The 23,910-nt window shown below is 39.5% G+C and overlaps 1 protein-coding gene across 1 annotated transcript in view; it reads right to left on the bottom strand.

Annotated features, from left to right (window-relative positions):
• Nucleotides 1-371: 371 nt before the first annotated feature.
• Nucleotides 372-23,910, bottom strand: part of tsnare1 (T-SNARE Domain Containing 1) — a 1,274,638-nt gene continuing 1,251,099 nt past the window's right edge. Inside the window, exon 13 of the mRNA XM_050047737.1 lies at nucleotides 372-1,010. The gene's annotated coding sequence lies outside the window, so the exon portion shown is untranslated. The remainder of the gene's footprint in view (nucleotides 1,011-23,910) is intronic.

Here is a 23,910-nt window from a genome sequence, read left to right as displayed (position 1 = left end):
GTGACTTATGTATATCCCAATTTAAATATTTAATAAAAAAGTCCTTTTGAGTCATCTGTTTTAGTCTTAATCAAGTCTCAAGTTATGAACACCAAGTCAAGTGTATTAACAATGTGAGTTTAGCAAGTCTCAAGTCCTTATTTGCCACTTGAGTCTGACTCAAGTCATGTGACTCCAGTAACCCACCTCTGTGCTTATTGTAACATACCAATCAGTTTTAACTTAACATACAGCTGCATTTGAAAACTCTTCAAGTTCTGGTTTGGCTAAACCAGTTTGTAACTATAGTTAAGCTAGTCAGAGGGAAAGGCACACAGCAACAGAATCTCCATTAATATTTGTATTATTTAATTTTGTGTCGACAAAACATGAACACAGGCAAAGCTTTGCTTTAATGTTGAACTTAGACTTTTATTTGGGAAGTTTTATTTGGTTAAACAATATTTAACAATAGCAACAAACGCTACAATATAATACTGATTAAAGTACACTACAAGCTGATAAATATGGACATAATTTCAGTAAAAATACATAAAAGAAACAGAGCATACAGTACAGCAGTGAAGACTGTAAAGTTCAAGCTGTCTGCACCCTAAAACTCCTGCTCTACCTTCATCTGGTTTTCTGATAAAACACCATAGATAAGAGCTGAAGCTCTGTAATATACGACAGTAACCCTCCACAGCACACAGTAAGTCAGAAAACACCCCAGCTTGTGCCTCTGATGTAATCACTAAATTCACATTTATGACTTCAGTTTCAATGAAAAAAAAAGTAATATTAAGCACAATGATGATTAGATGAGAGGCTGCGGCTAGGGCTTACTCTTGACAAATTGGTATGCTGAGAAAGGCCTCCATCCCCACACTGATGCACATGTAAACAGAGGCAGGAATGATGGAGTAGAGATGTTGTTGCAGGGCAGCTCCCTCCTACTGGAAACCAGCTGCTCAGGTCAGGGATCAGACTGGGCAGGAGCACTGCAGTGACACGGTAATGACAGCAGCTACCTGTAAAACACAAGCAGAGCAGACAACAGGCATCAATCACCCAGCAGACACCGCAGCCTCACGCTTAGCAATCTGCCCTGTCACCCGTCACAAAGCACATGGAGGATGCAGAGCTCTTACAGGAGCAGCTGCCTTGGGCTTGTTATTCCCTTTAATTTGTGAATTATTAATTGGCAAGAAACCAATTTGTTCTTTTATTCTAAAAGTGTCACAGGTTGTGGGAAGTAATTTATGATTGGTGGTCAGCAGCAGAGTTTTAATTAAGTCCAGGCCAGAGTTCACAGTGCTGGAGATGGAAGTGGTTCATTAATCACCAACTAGCAGACTAGGCTGGTACATGAAAGGCCAAAGCGCATCACTTTTATCTGAATTACAGTTAATAGTTGGCCAACAGGAAACATGTAAGTGAATTAAGCCCTATGAGAGAAGAGGATTCTGAGGATCATGTTGGCTTTTGATGAACAGACACAGGTTGAATCTGATCAAAATATGGATTTGGAATCAATTTAGGGGCACCCCAATCTGTGTATTAATTAATATGGCATCAGCAAACAGATATAAAACACTGACTGATGTGTATTTTTCAAGTAAAGGTCAACATCAGCCCTATTGTTTTGACCCTAACCTTCTCATAAGGAAAGAATATAAAATTGGCTGTATTTGAAATGTTTTAGGTCAGTTTTCAAGTTGGCGGATGAAGTCAACATGCAAACATTACCATCAAACCTTCAAGAGTTGAAAGTCAACCAGCAATCAGCAGTTAACCAGCAAAACATGGACAAAAAAAACATCACCAGGACTTGATTACAATTGAAAGTACTAGAAATGGCAATATTTAGTATTGGTATGACAGCACGTCATTGGTACTGGCCGATATTGGCACAAAAGTGAACTTGAAATGGGCCAACATGCTTTTTCTTATTTTTCTTATGCATTAAAAAGAATTCTATTTCATATCTCCATCTGCTGGTGGGCCATTTTTATAGGAGTATGAATGCATAATATGATGTTAATTCCACTACAGAAGAGACTTGATGATCACTAAAATTAGGTGAGGAAAAAAGTGGATATAGGGATATTAGTATCGGCCAAATTAGTTGCTATATGTTGGTATATCGGATATTGGCAAAAAATCCAATATTGTGCATCTCTACATACATATTGTTAATTTGTTAATTATAGATAGCTTTTATAATACTATTCATATATATATATATATTTTTTTCGATCTACAGGCCAGTTAAAAACAACAAGCGAGAACACTTGTGGTGTATGCTTAGTCAGCATAGTACAGTATGTTCTCGAGTGTGCCAGTTAGTAGCTTGGCAGTGAAACCAAAGGGAATACTGGTAAATGGAACACAAGAAAAGAGGAAGCAACAAATCAGTGAACTGACTCAGTAATGTCAGTTAAAAAAAACAACCAAAAAAACCCCCAAAAAAATATTTGTGTGAGACTTTCTCGCTCTTTATACTAAGCAGTTGTTCAGCTTGACAGCAAATGATGCGACCCAGTGTGTCGATAACAGATGCTAAAGGGTGCCTTGGTGTGTCAGTAACTGACGCTGAGGGCCAGTGACCAAGCGTCTGTATTGGAACTGGGAGCAAGTAATAATCTCCAGGGCTGACAAATGAGGCCAGCGTGGAAATGCCAGAAACTGCAATTCCTTGAATGGCCAGTTGAGGCTGACTTCAAGAGTGAGGCAGTACCCAGGGAACCTCATGGTGAATTGTCCAGCTTTACAGAAGAGCCTGCAAAAAAAAAATTCATGGCACATGTACAGGGGGTAGATTTTTTACTCACCTGTTTCAATGTTATTAAGGCTTACAATTATGCATAATTAAGGGCATGACCGCTATGAGTGACAGGTGGGTGCTTTCCATTGATGAGTCACCACCAAGACAACAATATTGGTTAGGTAATGTGACCGTGGCATAACCCCAGATTCACAGAGTATATGTGTAGCCATAGCTGTTGGTATTTCATGTTTTCAGTCCATAAAAGTTAAATGTAGACCTAACATTTTGGTCACCAAAAAAAGTCTTGTTCAGCATTACGAAAAGACCCTCTAATGTTCACTTTCTTTTCTTTTCTTTCTTTTTTTAAGTTCACGTTTTAAAGTTAATTTTGTTTTAATGGTTTTAAGCCTGTATTTCGCTAGCTAAATACACTGTGCTAACTAAGCAAGCAGCTAGCATTAGGGTTATCTCCACCCTCTCGTCCAATTATGGTCACCTCTTGCCAAAAACCCAAGATAGTGACTGTCAAAATGCCAAACTCAAGGCTTCAAAAGGAGAGTCTCCTTTCCAAAGAACATATTTAGATGTCCCAAGGTACTATAAATTTGACATTCGTTCTGACCGGACATGGCTGTTATAGTAAGTAATGCCTTTCCTCAAGGCAAGAATGACACAGTCATTTGGAAGGTTGTGATTGGATGAATAGATGATTATGGATGTGGATACACACTTCCCCTAATTCAGCCTGACATGTTTGTTATCTTTGGAAAACTTTGGGATCTGAAACAGTGAAACAGCAGCTGACAGTCTACCAAAGACACATGGATGTTAGATAGATTCGAGGGTCATTGCCAAACAGCCACAGAGATGAACTGTACCGTCCAATAAACCTAAAACTTTGTCTGATACTTTTTACACATTCGACCAGCCTATAACCTCCAGCCAGACCCTTCCAAATAATCATTAAATGAGCCGTATGCAGCAAGGTCTCGTCTTTTATCTCTGCTGCTGAGGGCTGCAACTGACTGACCACACACACACACACACACACACACACACACACACACATGCAATCCATTTAGACAGAATTAGAGGGAACGAGACAGCAAGAGAGATACAGCAAAAACAGACACCCAGACACACTCAAGAACAAATTTTATTTCTTTTCATATAATATATTTTTTTATGCCGCGGTTATTTCCATTTTTATTGAATTTTATTTAGAGACTCTGGCAATACTAGTAAAGAAGATTAAATTGAATAGCACTAAGTGAGGAAAGAAAATTAATTTGTGTTTCCTAAAGTTTTCTGATGGACTCGAGGGCTTCCAAAGCCTGAACGATAAAGAAAAGATTAAAATTGTATTAGGTGAGCAGAGCCAGAGTTGACATTGTGTTTCACTTTACATATTTCAGCCAAGAAAATAGCAACAAAATTTGGAATATCAAACAAGACAGATACTGCTGAAGACTGCTCCTACACAAACGGACATATGCTAATAATGCAATTGAACAAACCAACAGACAGGTAGATCAAATCAAAAATGCCCATCATTCACTTGATCGGCAGCTATCATCGACAGAGACGGTTAGGGAGATTTAAGAAATGAAAACCCACCATCATAGTGAGAGGGGATCACTGAGAATGACGCAGTAAAAGGCGAGCACGAGGAGAGAAGAATGAAGTGGGATGGGCAGAATAGAGAGAGCTGTAGGAAGAGAAAGAGTGATGAGAGGACTATGAAGTTTGACAGGAGAATGAACATGACTACACTGCAGAGCCCGTCCATGAAAAGACCTGAGGCGTCCGTCAGATTGGTGATTTTGTGCCCATCTGCACAATGTTCCAATCCTGACCGACTGGAAGGATGCCAGTTTAGAAGGAGAGGAGGTGGATAGAGCAGATTTATGTCAAGGTAGAACTGAGTGTGTCTGTGTGTGTGTTTAGAGAGATGTGTGCAGGGAGAGAGAGGGAGAGAGAGATGTAAAGATAGTTCTTTGTAGAGATCAGAAGCCAGGGAGTGACTGTGTCTGCTTGGCTCACACAGTCAGAGAGTGTTGCCAGTCATGGCCACATCAAAGCTCCGCCTGCCCGCCACCACAGAGAGCATCCCCCTTTGCTTCCGGAAGACACACACAAACACACCCACACATTTGTATGACTACATTCATTCTTCAGCCCATAATCCTGCTGTCAACCTTCACCACTTCTTGCTCTTTGTCTTCTCATGAAATAGTTTTTTCAATGTTCAACAAAAAAAAAGAGAAAACACAAAGACCATTAGGACATGGAATACTGAAAACCCCAAACAAGAACCAATAATTATAGTAATAATAATGATAATTAAAGCTGCAAGCAGCAATGATTAGGCCCTACCACCGTCACGCCCACCAGGGGTACTAGTAGGACACTTGCTGACGTGGCTTTTCATTTCTGTGAAAGTCAGACACAGCACACAGGAGTGATATGGTATATCCTTCTAGAGTGTGGGCACTAGAATGCCTTATTTCACATTCTATACCACTTACTTTGTCCACTATGTGGCGCTGGAGAAAACACTAATCACATATTGTGTTGCCGTATATCAATTGTTGACCACACCATGTAAATTTCACGTAAATCAAAGGATAACTGTCTGACAAATCTACTCCCTGTTCCCAGCAGGTGGCGCAATCATTATGATACCCATTTTTCACGTTGATGTCAGACCTGGAGCCTTATAAAACAAGTGAAAATTGGGGCAGATTGGACAAGGTACATGGAAGTTACAACAACTTCCTGTTTCATGGCGAATAAGGCATCACCATGGCAATATTGTTCCATGTTAACTCACAATAATCACAAGTAAGCATCATCTTACTTGTGTCTTCAACTATGCTGAACAAATCTGAGGTGGATCTGGTCACCCCACTGGGAGGAGTATGTCAAAGTATGAAACAATGAAACATGTAATTTCCTGTTGCCAGTAGGTGGCGCTACAAGTATAAATAATTACCAACATGTACATGTGCTCAGGGTAGGACTGTCATCAAGCATGTTTCATTGGGGCAGATGTATGCTCAGGTTACAAGGACTTCCTTGTTTATGGTGAAACATGCAAAAAAAAGTGACGGCAACGCCATCTGACGAAAAGTCAGATTTGAGAAAGCATCATCAAGGTCTTGAGACTTCGCCAAGGAAATCTGAGGCGGATCTGGTCAACCTGCTAGGTGAAATGAAAGCATAAAACTTGTCATTTTTCCACACTTGATCATGACACCCATATCAGATGTCAATTTTCACCAGTTCTGGGCACCTAAAGCCCCTCAAAAATGTGATTCATTTTGGAGAAAAATAATAATTATTCCTTCAGTTTCAATGGGGTCTTTGCACTGCGTGGTGCTCAGGCCCGAGTAATAATGATAACAATAGCAGTAGTTACAGCCAGATGTGGTTTGTATGTAATTATTCAGTTATTTTTGTTACCCCCATATTTATTACTCTTAAAGTCCGGATGAAATGGCATTTCAAGATAAACTGGCTTAAGTATCTTGACGGTCTGGGTGAAACAGGATAGGCAGGTGGAATATAACATTTAGAGGAATTTTATTTCAAAAGTGGGCTTGTCATAATGGTCATAGTCTTGCCACCAGACAATCAGAGATCTCCGCCTTCTAATAGTCTGGGGACACTCCTTTCTAAAGTGTTTTTAACACACCGGAGAAAACGGCCGGCAACAAAGCAACGCCTCTTGCATTTTTGAAAAGGACACGCCCTCCCGGAAATTTGCACTCCCCCTTTTCTCGTCTGCAAGGACACAAACACACAGAGAGCTTGAAAATGGATGCCGAGAGATTTAACTCCATTTTTTCAAACGTGTGCTCAGTCCACAAGATTGTGGAAATGAAGGACTTACAGCGACTTAAGCCATTTTGTACCGCTGCACGTGTTTCTAGTCGGACTATGTTTACGAGCACAAGAGTTCAGCGAGCCACCGAAGGACCGCCCTGCAGATTTACTATTGGTTCTGCAACGTGGGGAGTTTTTTTAAACTCTGAAATTGTATCCGCCCATCTAAACACAAAATCAGGGAGAAAGTCATCAGTCTTTAGTTAAACAAAGTGTCTAAAGACTGACTTGTGAGTCTATAATGGTCATAACACTGTGGCCCCAATGTTGTAATGCCAACAGGTTAGTGTCCACCAGGGAGAGAGAGACAAAGTCCATTGTATGCTCCATGTAAAGTTAGTGGCTGAAGCAGTTCACCGTAAATTGCACCGTGCATAATCTGGATAGACAGATGTATTTAATAATCACAGAATACACATAAGAGCTGTCACAGATACCATTTTCCTTAAAGTGAATAAATTCTAGCCAAAAGGCCTGCAACCACTGTAGTTTGGATAAACGAAGACACATGAAGTAGCATGCTGCTGCTGGCTAGCTAACATTATCCTAGCTCTGTGTGGCTAAAAGTTGCAGATTTATTGACGGGTGGATGTCATGATATTATTAGTTGAATTTGGTTGGTACTAGCTTACATAAGCACTCATTCTGTTTTACATGAAGAAAACATGATTGGATTTTGATTTACAAATATGAGGAAAATTATTCCTTATGTATGTTTTTGGCATATATCGCTGAATAAATGCACAACATGGCCAGGAATGTGATTTCAAAGGGTTAAAAATACATTTTTCATTGCATCTTGACTTTACCATTCCTACTGCAGGTGTACTGCTGTTGAGGACAAGTCCCTACAAATTGTTTAACAACCTTCTGACACATATGCCTCTCCAATGGCAAAATGGACCAAAGTTTTTCATACTATGCTAAAACATCAGAGGGCTCTAGGAATGCATCTGTACTTATGTTCATAATTGGATTCTAGTCCCAGTACAACATGATGTGGATTAATTAGGACCCAAAACGTTCTCCCCAAGATGTTTTATTATTGATTGTAGGGATGTTCATTAGGGATGACATTTGATTATTCCTTTGAGATGAAACTTTCAGTAGTATCTTTTCCAAATGATTAACGTATGAACCACCCTTTTATATTGGTATGGATTGGATATAACTCCTACATTTCTAAGCAGTGAAAAAAATGTGTTTGAGGAAGGTAGAATTCAGTCCTTAATTGTGAAAAGGATCTTTGTTCATCCATGTTTGAAACCCACCTCTAAACAACATTGTAACATTGCAACACCAGGATTACATGCGATAGGTGCCAAAACAGTCTGCATAATTCCGAAGTGCCTATGTACCTGATTCCAAATTTTAAGATATTTCAAAGAATAAAATTTCTTTCATCCCCTGTAGTGAAACAGCATTTTTTTTTAAATAAACTGCAATTCCAAAAGAACAAGCTCACACCAAGTAGTCTCCAAATTAAGGAATTTAGAATTAAGGTCGTTTTTATCCACTTCGTAATGTATCTCATTTGTGAGGCAGAGTGATAATACCTTACATTGTGAAGTGCTAGTCCCCCGTTGTCCAGAGGTAAGTGCAATTTGTCCACTTTAAGTCTGGGGTGCTTACATTTCCACACACATTTACAAAGTACTATGTAATGATTTAAAAAAACTTAACTGGAACATAATAAGGCATTATCTGCATTGGAAATAATGGCCTTGGTAAAACATTTATCTTTATAATCTCAACCCATCCTATTAGTGATACTGATAATGTGTTCCATCTTTGGAGAGACCCTCTAACCATTTTTTATATCATGAAAAGTAAGAGAAACAACAATGTTTAGATACCTGAACCTATCAGGAGACAACGGAAAAGGTAATACATGTCAATAATTGATTGCTTCCTAAATTTCCAATCTGTAATGCCAAGGATTCCCCATTATTGATCTTATATCCAGAGAACACTCCAAACTTATTAATTATCTAAATACCTGGATTTGGGGCATGGGATTACTCAAAAATAAGAGAACATCATCCGCATACAGAGAAATCTTATGAATTTTTCCTTGGTTTGGATACCAGTAACTGAAGCCCTTAAACCTTACTATCTAACAAGTAAAACTGAAATTTATCTATGCTCTCTTCAAAGCAAGATGTGCATACTAATGTTTTTTGGGGGGTTTTTTCAGCAAAAATGCATGTTTTGGAAGTACAGAACAAACGACTGAATAAATCAAAAACCAATACTGCAGGAGATGTGTGAGAGTATGTAAATGGGGGTTTGGATATAGTTTTGCTGTTGTTAAATATGGTCCTCAATCAACCAATCAGTAAATCAATATTTGTTTTCTGTGGAAGCATGCAAGAAAAAAAAAGTTTTCTTCTTGAATTCAAGGTAACAGGACATGACTAATTGATTTACAAAGGGTCATTTTGTGGGTGAAGTGTTCCTTTAATCCTTCTTTATTACAGCTTAGTTTTGGACATCATTTCTATCAGTTATACACCACTGAGCAACTTTCATAGGACTCCACCTCCAATGTTGCATCCAGTTCTCTTTATACATCCATGGATCAAACATATTGTTTCCTGTTCATATCATTCTAAAACCCAAGATACTTATGGTGTTTGCTATCATGTTTAGTTTCAACCCAGCTGAAGTTATCTTTGGTCATTTTATTCATCATGTACCTTGGTGAGGAAGCTGGATGAGGACACGTTTGCTCGACTCATACTAAAGTAACCTTTAATTAGCTAGCCATTGTTGCCTTTAATGTGCATTGATTCTTAGGGATGGCTTTCTATTATAAACACTTTTGCAAAAGACTTTCCATAAGTCGTGGCTCCTCTTACAACTTTGTGTGGTACAAAACAGCCATTTGTCTCGACAACCAATTGTAGGCATGTCTTTGAATGTGCCAGAGCTCTTTTGTTGAGTTCTGCTTGTGCTGTTCCAGATTTTCCCCAGCTGTTTAAAGTATAAGTGGATGCAAGTGACACAGGAGCTGGAGCAGTCCTCCTCCACTAAGATGCGCAGGGACTGATATGTTGTTGTGAAGTTAAGGTTGGAAAGATAGTGATTTTGCTGTTAGTCTCAGTTAGACTCAGTTAATCAGTTAACTATTTAAAATTACTGTTACCTTTATTTTTATAATAGAAAAATGCCTGTGCACAGCTGAAGTCAAGGTGCTGGTACTGTGGCAAAAGTACAACCGTGTAAAGAAAAAAAAACATGTTGCTCTATTAAATTCTTGATCCTCTTTCTAAGTCCTGTATTGTGTGTGGTATGTAGCCACAACATATCTGACCTTTATTTTTATATTAACTACCCTCAACTTATTGCTAGAAAGCCCTGAGGAGAGCTGCCAAGCTAGAACAAACTTGTAATAAACTGTATTTTCCTTTCAACCAAAGACAGGCACGAGGGTTGGTCACACACTGTTAATAGACTTCAGACTTGTGAAATGTGTTTTAGTGAATTTAGAATTGACTATGACTCATACAAAATGGTCTATAAACAAAACAAAAGCCCTCCAAAGATTGCCAAGTTGATTTTACAACTCTCCCTATCCTCTGATGAATCATAACGAGCAACTGCCGGGCACAGGTGTGTGACATCCCATGAATCAACACACATAGCAGGCTGTGTCGGTCTAACATTGCTGCCACTGGATTCTTAGTGAGAGGAACTCAAAGACATTTTTTTTAACTCAAACATGATTTTTTTCGAACCATAGCCAAATGGATCTTGTGCCAAAACTGAAACACGTTGATACAGAAAATTTCAGCATATTAGCTACATAGTAATGTACAAATGTAACATATCCATAGTTTGCAGAAATGTTCAATGCCAAAAAAAAATTGTGGTGATTGTGTTGTGCGCTGCATAGAAGTCATATGGAGGAAGTCTTGGTGGGTTGTTTGGAACAAAGCTCAGGACTTGGACACCAGAGGCAAACATTTGCATTTTATATATATATATATATTTTTTTTGTCAGGCTACTATACATAGTTAATGTTACTGAAAGATGGTGGTTTTGCTTAAATATTATTATTATGGTTCAATTCGGTGTTTACTCACTCCAGTATTTAGCCAAGACCACAACCTAACCTTAACCTTTCAATTGCTTTCAGTTGCCTTAATATAACCATAAATATCTTTATCATGTTTTCGTTACCAGGAGAGGATATTAAAGGAGATTAGATTTATCAGTGAATTTTCTCTTTACGTTGAAAAAAAAGGGCTCCTGCAAAAACATGTTCATATTCTGATTCTACACTTTTTTTCTACACTACGCTTTTTTTTCTGTGAAGTTTGACTGTACAAGTGCCCCAAGTCAGATCCACCAAACTGAGCAAACTTGCTGTATACTGTGTATGTCAGCCTAATGAATGTCACCTCTTCATAAGCATTCATAAGATTTGATCAAATGACATATTGGTTTTGCTCTGTTTGTGGGCTTTTTATTCACAAAACCATGTTTCCAAAGAGTAAAAAGATTTTCAGACAGAATTTCACATGAAACTTCAAGCCCTGCTGTCAGAAATCAGCAGACAAAAACATAACAAATGCTGGTATTAGGAGATGTGAAACAATTAGAAAATATTAATACACCTGTCAGCAACGTGTCATCAAAGCAGAAGACCGTGACAGAAGGAAAGTGAGAGAATTTTTCTAACTGCTGGACTGTAGCCTTTAAGTTTCTTTGCCAAAATAGGCCTATACCAATGAAGTCTTCAAAGACAAACACCACCTAAATTAAACATTCCAATACGCTACTTCCATGGCCTAGGAAAAGTTCAATCAATATTTGTGAACATGAGCTACTCTCTCTGACAGCCAGAAAACAGAGAAGTCTGAAAGTTGTGATGTTATCAAGTATAAAGTCTGAAGCTGCTCCACAGACAATTAATGGGACAAGGATTTTGAGGACTCATAATGTTTTGTTTTCTTTTTTATACCTAAATTACTTTTATTCTACAGTACCAGAAAATGTACCTATATAGACCACATCACAATGTTCATTCATTGTAGCTCCTGGGTTGAAAACACCTGTGTCACTTACATACAATTTAATGGCGCTGAGCAAACGGGGGCAAGAAAAAGCTTAAATATAAGAGAAAGTGATCAAGTCTTGTTGTGTAGTCTGGTGCCAGTTAACAATATAGAGTGGCGTTGTTGGCGTTGCATTAGTGAGGCTAACAATAGGCTATGTCACATTATTGTGGAGCATTGAGACTAACGAGTACACAGTAACTTTACTTGCCCAAACCTAACCTCCATAACTTTACGTTAATCACTTTACTTTACTTTACAAAAAGGATGCAATGTCATGTGTGTGTGTGTGTGTACATTTTCCTGGAATATCATAGAAGCCGTTGTATGAGGATACGTTTTTGATGGTTTCAGACTTTATACTTGAGAATGTAACAAATATGAGTTATAACAGTATAGTTTTTGGATTTGGGAGAGAGTTGTTCCTATTTACTGATATTTTTAGACTGTTTCAGACCATAGGAATACCATGTAGGAATTTTGAAAATGGGCGTAGTTCCCCTTTAAATTACATAAACAAAAAATGCTATAGGACCTTTTTAATGAATTGGCAAGCCATGATGAGAACCATATGCTGAACTGCATAATATTTTGCATTAAGTTTATTTTATTTATGTATTTATATCTTAATTGATTTCTCTAACGTAGGCTATTTACTGCAAATTGATTCGGATTAAGGCATTATTGTTCCTGAGTCACACAGGTGTTGCGCATCATCATCCAAAAACTGCATCCATTTCACCAGGTTTAAATAAGTTCTCAAGACCTACAAAAGGCTACATCAAACTAACATTAAAAAGTCCAATACTCAACAACACTGTGATCTACTGTATATCACAGTGAGGTAGTTACAGTGTTTAACCCAGAGTGTTTGGGAGATTTAGAGGTTTCAATCTAGTCTAGATCAATACAGACTCATTGGGTGGGTCAGCGCTGTCCTGCCCCATTTCCAGAACACCGTGTCCAGATGCAGAGAGCTAATAGCTCTTATCAATCACAGCCAAAACCGGTTCCATGGCACTGCCATTGATTGTCAGTCAGCAGCAGGATGAATGGCATCTCTGTAATGTTGTGGAGACCAAGCCAACAGCGTCTGTGTGGTAGAGGTGTGAAATGTCCTGAGGTCCTCACAAGACTGAAAGCTTTATTGGTCAATACATCCTCAATCAATCACAAAGAGTCACATTGAAAAACTGGTATAGTAGGTTGTACTCAGAAAACAACTTTAAATTTAAAGAGACAAAATCGTGGTGGCACAGGCCTGGTGGCGTTGATTTTTTTAGTCTTTTTACCGCAAATCATGTATTTACTCACATTAACCTGAAGCATGCTCTTGTCAGGTCATCTTATTTATCTTAGAGGTGTGGCTGTATGGATGGCATTCGGTCAATCCACCACTGTGTTCAAGGTAATATCTCCACAACTATTAGATGGGTGCCTAGAAGGTGACATTTGTGGTTTTGAGTGAAATGTAACAGCAACTGTTGGATGGATTGCCATAAAAAATTTTTACGCACTTGCACAGTTACAGTCAGCATATATTGAAAATACCTGCAAAACTAATAAATTTACTGAAGCTGTACTTTGTATTTACTTCTATTTAGCAAAGGTTACTGTCCTAACACCCAAAACGAAATACCGTACAGAATTATACTTGCTTAGCATTAGCATATTAGCATTGCCATTGTGAGCATGTTAGTATGCTGATCACTTTGCCTAATTACAGTACAAAGCCACTAGCATGGTTGTACACACTTAGAGCCCCATTTCAGTCCCTTCAGGATGTTGTGATGTTGGGATTTGCAACAAGTAATGCAAATTCAGCCTCTCCCTGTGCATTTTGCACAACCATGCACTTTTGTCTAATCACTGATCTCATCTCCCATCACAACATCTCATTTCATTGTAGAGCTGTATTCTCCCCCTGGGTTTATTATGAGAGTACTGCTGAGGGACTGGAGCTCTGTGCCTGACACACACACACACACACACACACACACACACACACAGTGACAGGGCTAACTGTTAGCATCACATGGCTAAGGCTACCCAATGGTTACTAACAGGTTTAACAACAGAGTCAAGACGTTTGGGTGTCGGTATGAGCTTAATGACTCAGTGTGTATTTAGTCCCACAATTAATCATAGGTGTGCACGTTTTAAACCTGCTTATGGTGTAGGTATGCCATCGATTTGATGCAGGAGTATAAATCCCACTTTAGTCTTTTGTTATCCATTACAGTTACATTACAAGTCATGTTGTGATCAATCTGGAAATCCAAAAAATTTTTTCTTCCTTTACCTCTGGAGGCACAGCCCGGAGTTTTTCGACTAACCGGAAGTGCAGGGGCTTTACCTCTGGAGGCACAGCCCGGAGTTTTTCGACTAACCGGAAGTGCAGGGGCCTCACACCCTTCACTTCCGGCGGTGCCCCCAGGGAATCGCCGTGTTGTTTACAAATATTTCGGGTAGAAAACCAGCAGAGTTTAGCTATATATCACATTTTTCACGTCACTATATCACTGTGTAGACTAATCTGATGTTTGTAAAGTCTATAAACACAATGACTGAACAAACGTTACTATTTCTGTGTGCACGTAATTAATATGGTTATCGTAGATTAGCTGGGCTAACCGTTAGCTGTTAACGTTAGCCGTAAGCGTTGTCTATAACCATAGACTATAAAAATAAGGTAATAACTCAATAAACGGTCCGTGAATAAAATATTTTTTCCAGCGAATATCTTAGTTACAACATGATTGAGCTAGCAAAGCAGTTTTGTGTTGCTATGTGTGGTATTTATTCAGTTTTGGGAAATCACGATGTCTAGAAAGCATCAGTGGCTGCAGCTGACAGGGGCAGTTAGCAAAGCTAACTTTAGGACGTCATCTGCTAAAAGCCTCCCGTTGCCGGATACGACATGAAACTACTCCAGTTAGCTCAATCATGTTGTAACTCAGACATCCGCTGGAAAATTTATTTTTTTCACGTTGATGAGACGGCATTACTGGAGCGGTCGCTATGGACATGGAGCTTGCTGTTTCTGTAGGTACACATTTCCTGGGGACACCTGCACGTCTCGGCCACGCCCCCTCCATTGTGATTGGCTAAAGCGCAGCACCGTTCAAACTCAAAGCCCCGCCCTCCCCCCCTCTCTAGTCGTCTTTCACACAGGGCTGCCGACAGATTCTACTATGTAAATTGCAGAATCTGTCTTGAGAGATTATGTTGTGATTGGTTTCAAGAGTTTTTGTTGCATTACCACACAGGTCTAGTCTTTACTGGATGATCTTAGGTTTCATACTGTTCATATTTATGGTATCCTTTCAAGTTTCATTTGGCAACCGACCAATAGGGGCCAGAAAGACAAAACAAAGTCACAGAAACACAGATCTTACTGAGTGGCTATGGCTAAGGTGTTGTGAAACAGCTTCTTATACTCACACCAACATCAGACATAGTTGTTTCCTAGACATCTGAGAAATCTAAGTGCAATAGTCAGCAATCTTTTAGCTCTGTTTTGGTCTACCAACTAATGGGGAAAAAAAATAAAAGTAACTGTGTCATAAACTGCCAGATGCTTCTATTACCATATATTTGCTTCAGCTTTCTGCTGGTTCTGGGCAGGGAGCATGGCGTCAGGTTAAAAGAGCTTCTTCTCTGAAAAAGACTGTCAAGAAAAATGGACCCCAACCTTTTCGACCCCTTAAAGTAGCTCTGTCGAGCTGCAGAGTTTGGTGATGATTCTCAACTGTCTCAACAAACATCTCATATAATGTTAATATGTAAAAGGCAAAGCGGATTCATTATTGCCACCATTTTTATATTTATATAGTAATACATCATGTTATGCCTTACTCATATTTCCAAGATGCTGTTACTATTTGAGGAAGTTTATTATTAAGCTTAATTATTTTCCAACAATGTAGCATCAGTGAGTATTTCTTATTCAGTGGCTGTCAGTACCCTAGCAATACCATGTTTACATAAAGTCTTCTGTAAGTCTACTTTGCTTTGTATTACCTTTCACACTGTTTTTATGTTCATATACTCATTTACAAAGGTCCCTGTTTAACAAAGGCCCAAAGAACACTAAAAGACAGTACCCACCCCAGCCACAGCCTGGTCACCTGCAGGCAAGTGATGCAGAGGTATCCACAGTCGCACCACCAGACTACAGAGCAGCATCTTTCCTCAGGGAGTGAGACTCCTCAACTCAACCTCGGTACTCCACCATGAATTTGTGGCATGAACTTTCTCTTATGCGGATTTTGCACATTACCACATCAGTACCTTTTGCACTAACCATGAGCATGTGTTTCATGTTTTATTTCTTCTAAAGTGCTAATTTTATAGCCTATAGTTTGTTCCTTTGTATTGCCTATTTTATTGTTTACATTCTATTCTAATTCTAATTCTAATCCCCCTAAAATATACTGTAGTTACTGCCTTGACCCAATCCCTAAAATCACTCAGAGTTGGGCTCCTTTGAAAATCTCTGAACTATGATTAACTAACAATACTTGTTAGCGTAAATTTGTGATGGCCATCAGCTCCAGTATCTTCCCTCATTCACTTTTCAGTGTGTAACCAAGATAGAACTCAAAAGATACAGAAGCACATTGTTTTGCTACTATTCCAGATAAGATTTGGAATGATATCTCCTATCATATGACAGCCAGTACCACTCTTTGTCACTTCAAACACACATAAACAGTTACAGATTGAAGGACTAAGCTGTAATCACTAACTGTCATCATTTTCACCACTCAACACCCACATGCTTCATCATAGCCACCATGTCTCTGTTTGCTGTTTACGGGTTTCCTTGTTTCTGTATTGGTAATGGCTGATCTCATTTTGTATTATTTTGTCTGAGTCACTTGTTTTGTTATCCATCTGTCAACTGCTTTGATGTCTGAAGAAAAGGAGCGTGGTGGTTAAAGAAAAAGGCTTTTAACTAAGCCGGCCCTGATTATTTGTACTTTTCCTTTTCTGCATAAACAAACTGAAACTTAAGTGAAATAAATGACAATACTTCTAGAAAACATAGTGGAACATGCTTTCTCTTTTTCATTCTTGGGAACTCAGGGAAGCACATTGTTCACACAGTCAGATTTAACATAGATATGAAGTTTTTCAGCGATCTTAATCTCTCACCTGAAGGCAAGGATATACATTCAGATGAGGAAACCTCATAGAGTATAGACTCATTGAGTATTTTTGGTTCTGAGTAAACTGTCATGACAGCTATAGGATAGATTGTCAAAACTGGGTTCAGACAATCATGCCCCCACAGGATGACTTTTAGGTACTTTCATGTTCCTCTCACTTATCCTGTGTCATCAAAGTGTAATTTGTCCAGTAGTTTGGTTTATTATCAAATTCCTGCAAAATTAATGGCATTTCCATCGGCCCCAGCTGTGCTTTGTGTTTACTGCTAATTAGTAATAGTGTAAATTTCGTTGACAAATACTATGACGGATTTTCTTTTATCAATTACATATTAACAACAGTGTGATAGCCTAGACCTTTTAAAATAAACACATAGCCTTGGATATAGGGAAAGGCAGACAAAGTATCAAAGTGAGAAATTATAGGACATGGATAAATATTTTGAACTGCAGTCCTATCATATGAAACACAAAAGACAAATGCTTGGTTTAGCACAACAAGTAGATTGGTGTGCGAGTGAAGATGAAACAATGAAGCTGAAAGGAATGCCTGCAGGTTCCCAGTCAGCAACAACAGCAAGATGAGGATTGAAGATGAGGATGATGTGTCAGCATTACTCTCCCATTGTAACTTTGCCCCTGTGTTGTAAGTGTGTCAGTGGAAACATGGTTGTTGTTATGGTTGAATACATGAAAACAATAAATACTTAAACTCTATTAACTATTAGTAACACATTTTATTACTTTGTTACTGCTAATAGTAATATATTATTGTAACAAGTTACTTTTGGAGTCAGAAGACCTTAGGGATAATGCATTACAAAATTAACCCCTAACCCAACACTGGTCATAGGGTTCCCACACATTTTAATGGACAAACTTTCAAAACTTTTTCATGAATTTAAGCATCCATAATAAATATTCCATGACCATTTAGAACCTATGACATAAATAGAACTGTATAGTATACTTTAATCCAAATGTAAATTATAATACTGTAGGTGATCTGTGGACATGGAGCATTGGAGCTCCCAGAAAAACCCAGTCTCACTCCGAAGTTGTCGAAAACTGGCACTTGTTCCGTGAGCTCTGGCGTCAGACAACGACAGGGGGAAATGTGGTAGGACAAAGACGAAAGTTATTTTTTTGTTCTTTTTTTCTAAAACCTATCACGTGCATGTGTTGGCAAAATGTAACCACATTGTTGTTGAAGGAAAAATTGTTAATGTATGGTGTATTTCTACACAACAGGTAGAAATACACCATACTGTTGATGACGATGACCAGTTTCTTTTTACCCAGTCAGTCCTGTATAAGAGTAAAAAGCATTCAGTTTCATATAACTAAACACCTCCAATATGTCCCTCTGAGCTGTCCCAGTCCTATAGCAGTTCTCGTGTGATGTGATCCAGCATTAAGCCCTCCACTGGAGGATGACACTCATTTCACCTGTTAAGGTAATCAGTCAGCTTTAGGTAATCTCAGATCTTCTGGAAAGCTGTCAGCAGTGCATTCTGGGAGCTGAGCAGACACACAAGCAGTGGAGTGTTTGCCTGTGTTTGGCGGTGTAGGGAAGGGTGGCATTTTGATTTGATTGGGGATTAAAGGTCATGAAGAAGTATTTAAACGCTCCTGCTCAACTTTTGGGCTAATCATTCCTCCGCAGCTGTGAGTTGGAGGAGTCGGCAGCGCTCTCAGATCACCGTTGTCACACTGTGTTGTCTCCCACTTTGCGGTGACAGAGCCTTACCCACCCAGCCAGTAATCCCCTGCAGCAAAGTTTGGAGTAAGCTGACGGCATGGAAAAAGATAAATAAGGATTTTCATTTTTCACCCTGTAATGAAAAATTGCATAGCACTTCCTCTCCTCGCTACATTTATCTCCAATACAGTTTCAGATATGCCCGTGCTGTAATTTACCACAATGCATAAAAACTTTCCACCTTGGGTTTAACAGTCCAAACAACTGAAACTTATTTAAAATAATTATTTTGTACTTCTAGACTAAGCATACAGACATTAAACATCTAAGCTTCCCAGCTATTCCACCGGTGCCAGGCTGAGTAAGTATCACGTCTATACGCACAAGAAACTTCTTCCACTTAGAGAAGAGAGATTGAGGACGTCAGTGACAAATGTCTTGCATTAACTTTGTTGTTTATTTTTCCCCCGGAAGATGTGAAATAACCCTATTAAATCAAGTAGTCACTTGGCCATTAATCTCAATGCAGCTGACTAGTCCCTCAAAGCTAATGGGGTTTAGAATTTGCATGAGGCGAGTTTACCCACAAAGCTTCGCCTAAGAGGATTGCTGTTCAGACAGAGAGCTTATTGTCACACTTGTTCATAGACATGGATTAACGATACTAGGCCCAAAGAACTCCACTAACTGTGGCAGCAACTCACAAGTTCCCCTTCACTGGCTCAGATCTGTGTTTCAGAGGGACAGAGATTCAGACAGTCTGCAGCATGCATGGCAAAATATCTCATTTTTGTTTAATTTATACAAATAACTTGTCCAGTGCCAGTTTGTTAAGCATCCATCAAAATCACAAGCACATCATGCTTGTTTACAAGCCAACTCTGATCACTGTTTTTACATCGCCGTTTAAAATGATTCACCAACACTTACCTTTCTATTTCCCAAATATCAGTTTCTCTTTCAATATTTATTTATTTTTTGTCATATCATCGCAGTGTGGCAGCGCTCCTGAATTCCCGCTCTCTGTTGTCAACTTAGCTTTTTACATCATTTGAATAAGCCTCTTTCAGTGCAAGCGTGTGTGCTGTGTTTCATAGTAACTAAAGCAGCTTTGGAGTCTAAATATAACATGTATCCACTGCATTAATTCTTTAATATTTATCAGCAGGAAAAAGGTGCTCGAAATGTGGCTTATATCCGTGTTTAAAATTCAGTAGGAAAACAGCAAGAAAAAAAATAATACACAAGTTCTGCTCAAGTTCTGTCACAGTTTGATCCACACACACACACACACACACACACACACACACACACACACACACACACACACACACACGCTCACTCACTCACTCAGACTGCACCTTTAGGACACCACAAATCCCCCAATATCCTTTGGAAAAAAACCCTCTATCTTGTCTACCACTGCCCACATTGTATTACCGATCCACAGTGTGAATTATAATAGCAATCTGAGCACTGACTCTCACTTGTATGATAGCTGCTCAACAGTGACAACAGGCTGTTATGATACAACATCAGAATTGAACAGTTTATTCCCTTGAGCAAAGTGGCGTGTCAGGGATGTGTAGCACATCACAGTCACAGTGTAATCCACCTCTACAGCATTGTGGAGCAAAATGAGAATGGAATGCAAACAGAGTTTTGAAAGCACTAAATCTCTCTCTCTCTCTCTCTCTCTCTCTCTCTCTCTCTCTCTCTCTCTCTCTATCTATCTATCTATCTATCTATCTACTCCCAATAGACTCACAGGGGGACTGGGGCTAATACAAAGACGGGCTTGTGAGGTGATGGCACTTAAAGTCAGCTGAGTTAAGACTGAAGATTTTTTGTCACACTCTGCTGTAGCTGAACAAGATCTATATAGATGGAGAGCACCTAAAGTAGACACCTGAAATCTCTGCCCAGAACTTCAACAGAGGAACCCAGGTTGTCTGTCACTACAAGTCTTAGCTAGGTATATTATTGCGTACTGTACCATCTATCGAAGTAGAATTACCCCCTCATGGCTGTATTTCTCAACCAACCAGTCAAGTTACAGTTTACATCCATGTCTGTCCAGACTCACATGTAGCCATGACAGTAGACAATGCTTCAAATATGGATGGATAGCTATGGCCACATAAGCATAAAAAAGTATCACACAATTTCTTTAGCTTTAGTTTTTACCTGTATTTCTACTGGTTTTAACACATTACAAATGTTGATAAATATACAAATAGAGGAGATAGATAGAGGTGGATAGAGGGTGTAGGGATATATAAGGCATACTGAATATTCTGAACCTCAGTACCACAAATAAAGGCCAATTTGGGATTTTTTTAGCCACCTACTTCAGTCAAGAGGTGCAAGTAGTAGTAATCTTACTATATCTTACTATATTATGACAGAAACTCTGTCTGTCTGTGTGTTACAGAGCCCCTAAAGTCCCCAAAAAAGAAAAAAAAAACTATCTTGTGCGCTCGAGTTAGCTTATCTTGTGCGCACGAGATACTAACTCCTGTGCACAAGTTAGTATCTCGTGCGCACAAGATAAGCTAAATTGAGAGCACGAGATACTAAAACGTGCGCTCGACATACAATTATTTCCCACGCTGAAAGCTCAGACAGGTCACTGTCTGAGTCAGTACCATGGCTGTGTACTATTTATAGACGAGGTTATGTTACAGCGCAGCCAGACAGCATTGGCTCTCTGCCAAGTTTTCCAGCGCATCCGCTTGAATATTAAATTGTATTTTGTGAATACAAACTATGCTGATGTTGTAAATAGTACAGGCTATAAACAGTAAGCAACATCTAAAATGATCCTCACTATTAACGAATAATGAATTATAATGTAGCCTAATAAATCTATACAGTGCGACCACTAGATGACTGCCGGCTGCTGTCCAGTCCAGTACACAAGACACACTGGTCTCTGTGAGCTCATACATCATCTCCAGGTAGAACAATTACTGTAAAACACTTGTGGATATTTTAGTCTTATGTCCATGAATGTCGGAACTATTTTCTGAGGGGAGGGGGGTTTGTTGGGAGGGGCGGGGGGCTGACAAGCGTCTCCTTTAAATGTGTTTGCTGCTAGAGAAATTATACATAGCCTAATAAATGAAGACAGTGACATATTTTCAATAAAAAATAGTGAGTTGAACATTCATTTCAAGCTTTTGTAGTACAGTGAATTTCGGAATTGTGCGAGTGACGGAGAGCGGGCGGCAGTGTTTGATGCAGGAAATTTGATATGGACTTGAAAATCAATTTCGGAGTGGGGGGGGTTTCGGAATGGAGGGCTGTCCCCTGTTGGAACATTGTGCGCGCACAGCCCTTCACCACCTGGCTCCTAAAATAAACACCTGTTTTATTACATAAGCATGCTTCCGTGTTGCGCCATTCAAATAACAAGAATTGCGGTTTAATACTCTTAATTATAACAGCCAACTTACTGAAAAATGTTGGGTTTAAATCGGGCTCTGGCCCATAATTACAGTTAATTGGACAGGCCGGCCAGTCCCGGACATAACGTGCACGGGCTCGGGCCGAGTCGGGCTGGATTTTTTGGGCCCGATCTAAGCTCAATTAGCCGCTCTCGTGGAAAGGGGGTCAGTTCCGGGGAACCCACATCCACTCGTTTACCCTGAGTCGCCTCAAGAACTGCCTGCTCTCGCCCTGCAGCTACGCGGAGTCCCTCCTGATCAAAACGGCGCTCTACCTCTGAGCGCAGTAGGTCCAGGGCCTCTATATGTAGTCAGGCAGGCTGCATATCACATCAAAAGCATAGATCTATGCATTAATGATATGAGATATGAGATAAATGTAAGTCAGTCATTTTTCAATAAGCTGGCTGTTATAATTGAGAGTATTAAATTGATTGAAATTGCAAACTTTGAATGGGCATATCTCATGCCCTGTATGTCGTAGTGACATGAAACTTTGCACAGAGATGCCTCTCCTCATGAGGAACAAATTTGCCTCAAGAACCCATACCTTCCGGTTATATAGATTTTCCGCCATTTTGAATTTTTTGAAAAACACTTAAAATCGATCTCTTCTTAGGAAGTTTGACTGATCTGCATGAAACTCGGTGAACATAATCTAGGGACCAATATCTAAAGTTCCCTCTTGGCAAAAGTTGGAAAACTTACTAAAACTGAGCTTCTATAAGGACTATATTATTATACTATATTGCGGAGGGCGTGGCTCATCACATAAAGGTGTATAACATCTCAAGGGTTTCACCAATCACCAACTTTGTAGGCATATGACCACACATAATCTGAGGGGACCCCTCCATTATTGACCGGATCAAACAAAATGGGGGCGCTAGAGAGCTAATCTCTTATCTAGGCCTAACCTCCATATCGATTTTTACTAAACTTGGTAGATATGTAGAACAGGATACCTCAAGGTGACTGGAGAAATTTAACTCTAATTGGCAACTGGGTGGCGCTATAACAACAGAAAAATGCTTAAAAATGGCTAAAATGCGACCGATATTGTGTGTTTTTTTTTTTCCTTCTAATTTTTGGTATGACTAAGTCATGGTATGGTATGCTGTTGTTGGGATTCACAGGACCACAGATGATTTATCATTTGGTAAAATCATCACTGGACAATTTAAAGGCTTTTTCCTCTGCATGCTCTTTGTCTTCAAACAAAGAGGGCTATGCGACACCCATCTCGACAGGAGATCTCACCTCACACCTCAGTGAGACTCAAGTCCCAAAACTTGATTGGACAAGACCTTTTACAGTGACATGTGACTCTGTGATGTCACAGGCCTGCAAAGATCTGTGCTCCCTTCCACAGATTCCTCTCTCTTTTTGCTCCAGCTGCTGTAGCAGCTGCACCCCTCTTTCCGGCTGGGCCTGGGACAGCAAAGGCCCAAACCCCTGCTCCATAGCCCAAACCACTAAAGGGAGGGCAACTGATCCCAGACTCTGTTGCAAACACAAGGCCATTGCAACTAGCTTTCCAACAACAAGAAACTAAGTGAGTTTGCACCCAGCGTCTAACTCTGCAAGGACCCCGAGCGACCAGCTTCCTTGGATCAGAACCTTTGGAACAAAGGACCCAACAAAGACTGCAACTGAAACCACACCTTCCCAGCCTTCTTCTGCCGGCAACAAAGCAGTACACCACCAAGTGACTCTTTCTCCCATCCATTCAAGGATTGGTAACGTAACAACTGGGCATAGCTTATCACAGCTTTACAGGCTAAGCAAGACTGTTTAACTTGTTGTATGTGATTTGATGCTGTTCAATGAGTTATTGTTGTGATAGTTTGCAGTTAGGTCATTGATTAGTTGGCTTCGCCAAAG

Source organism: Epinephelus moara, chromosome 6, assembly GCF_006386435.1.
Source record: "Epinephelus moara isolate mb chromosome 6, YSFRI_EMoa_1.0, whole genome shotgun sequence".
NCBI lineage: Eukaryota > Metazoa > Chordata > Actinopteri > Perciformes > Serranidae > Epinephelus > Epinephelus moara.
This window is presented reverse-complemented; position numbering and strand designations above follow the sequence as displayed.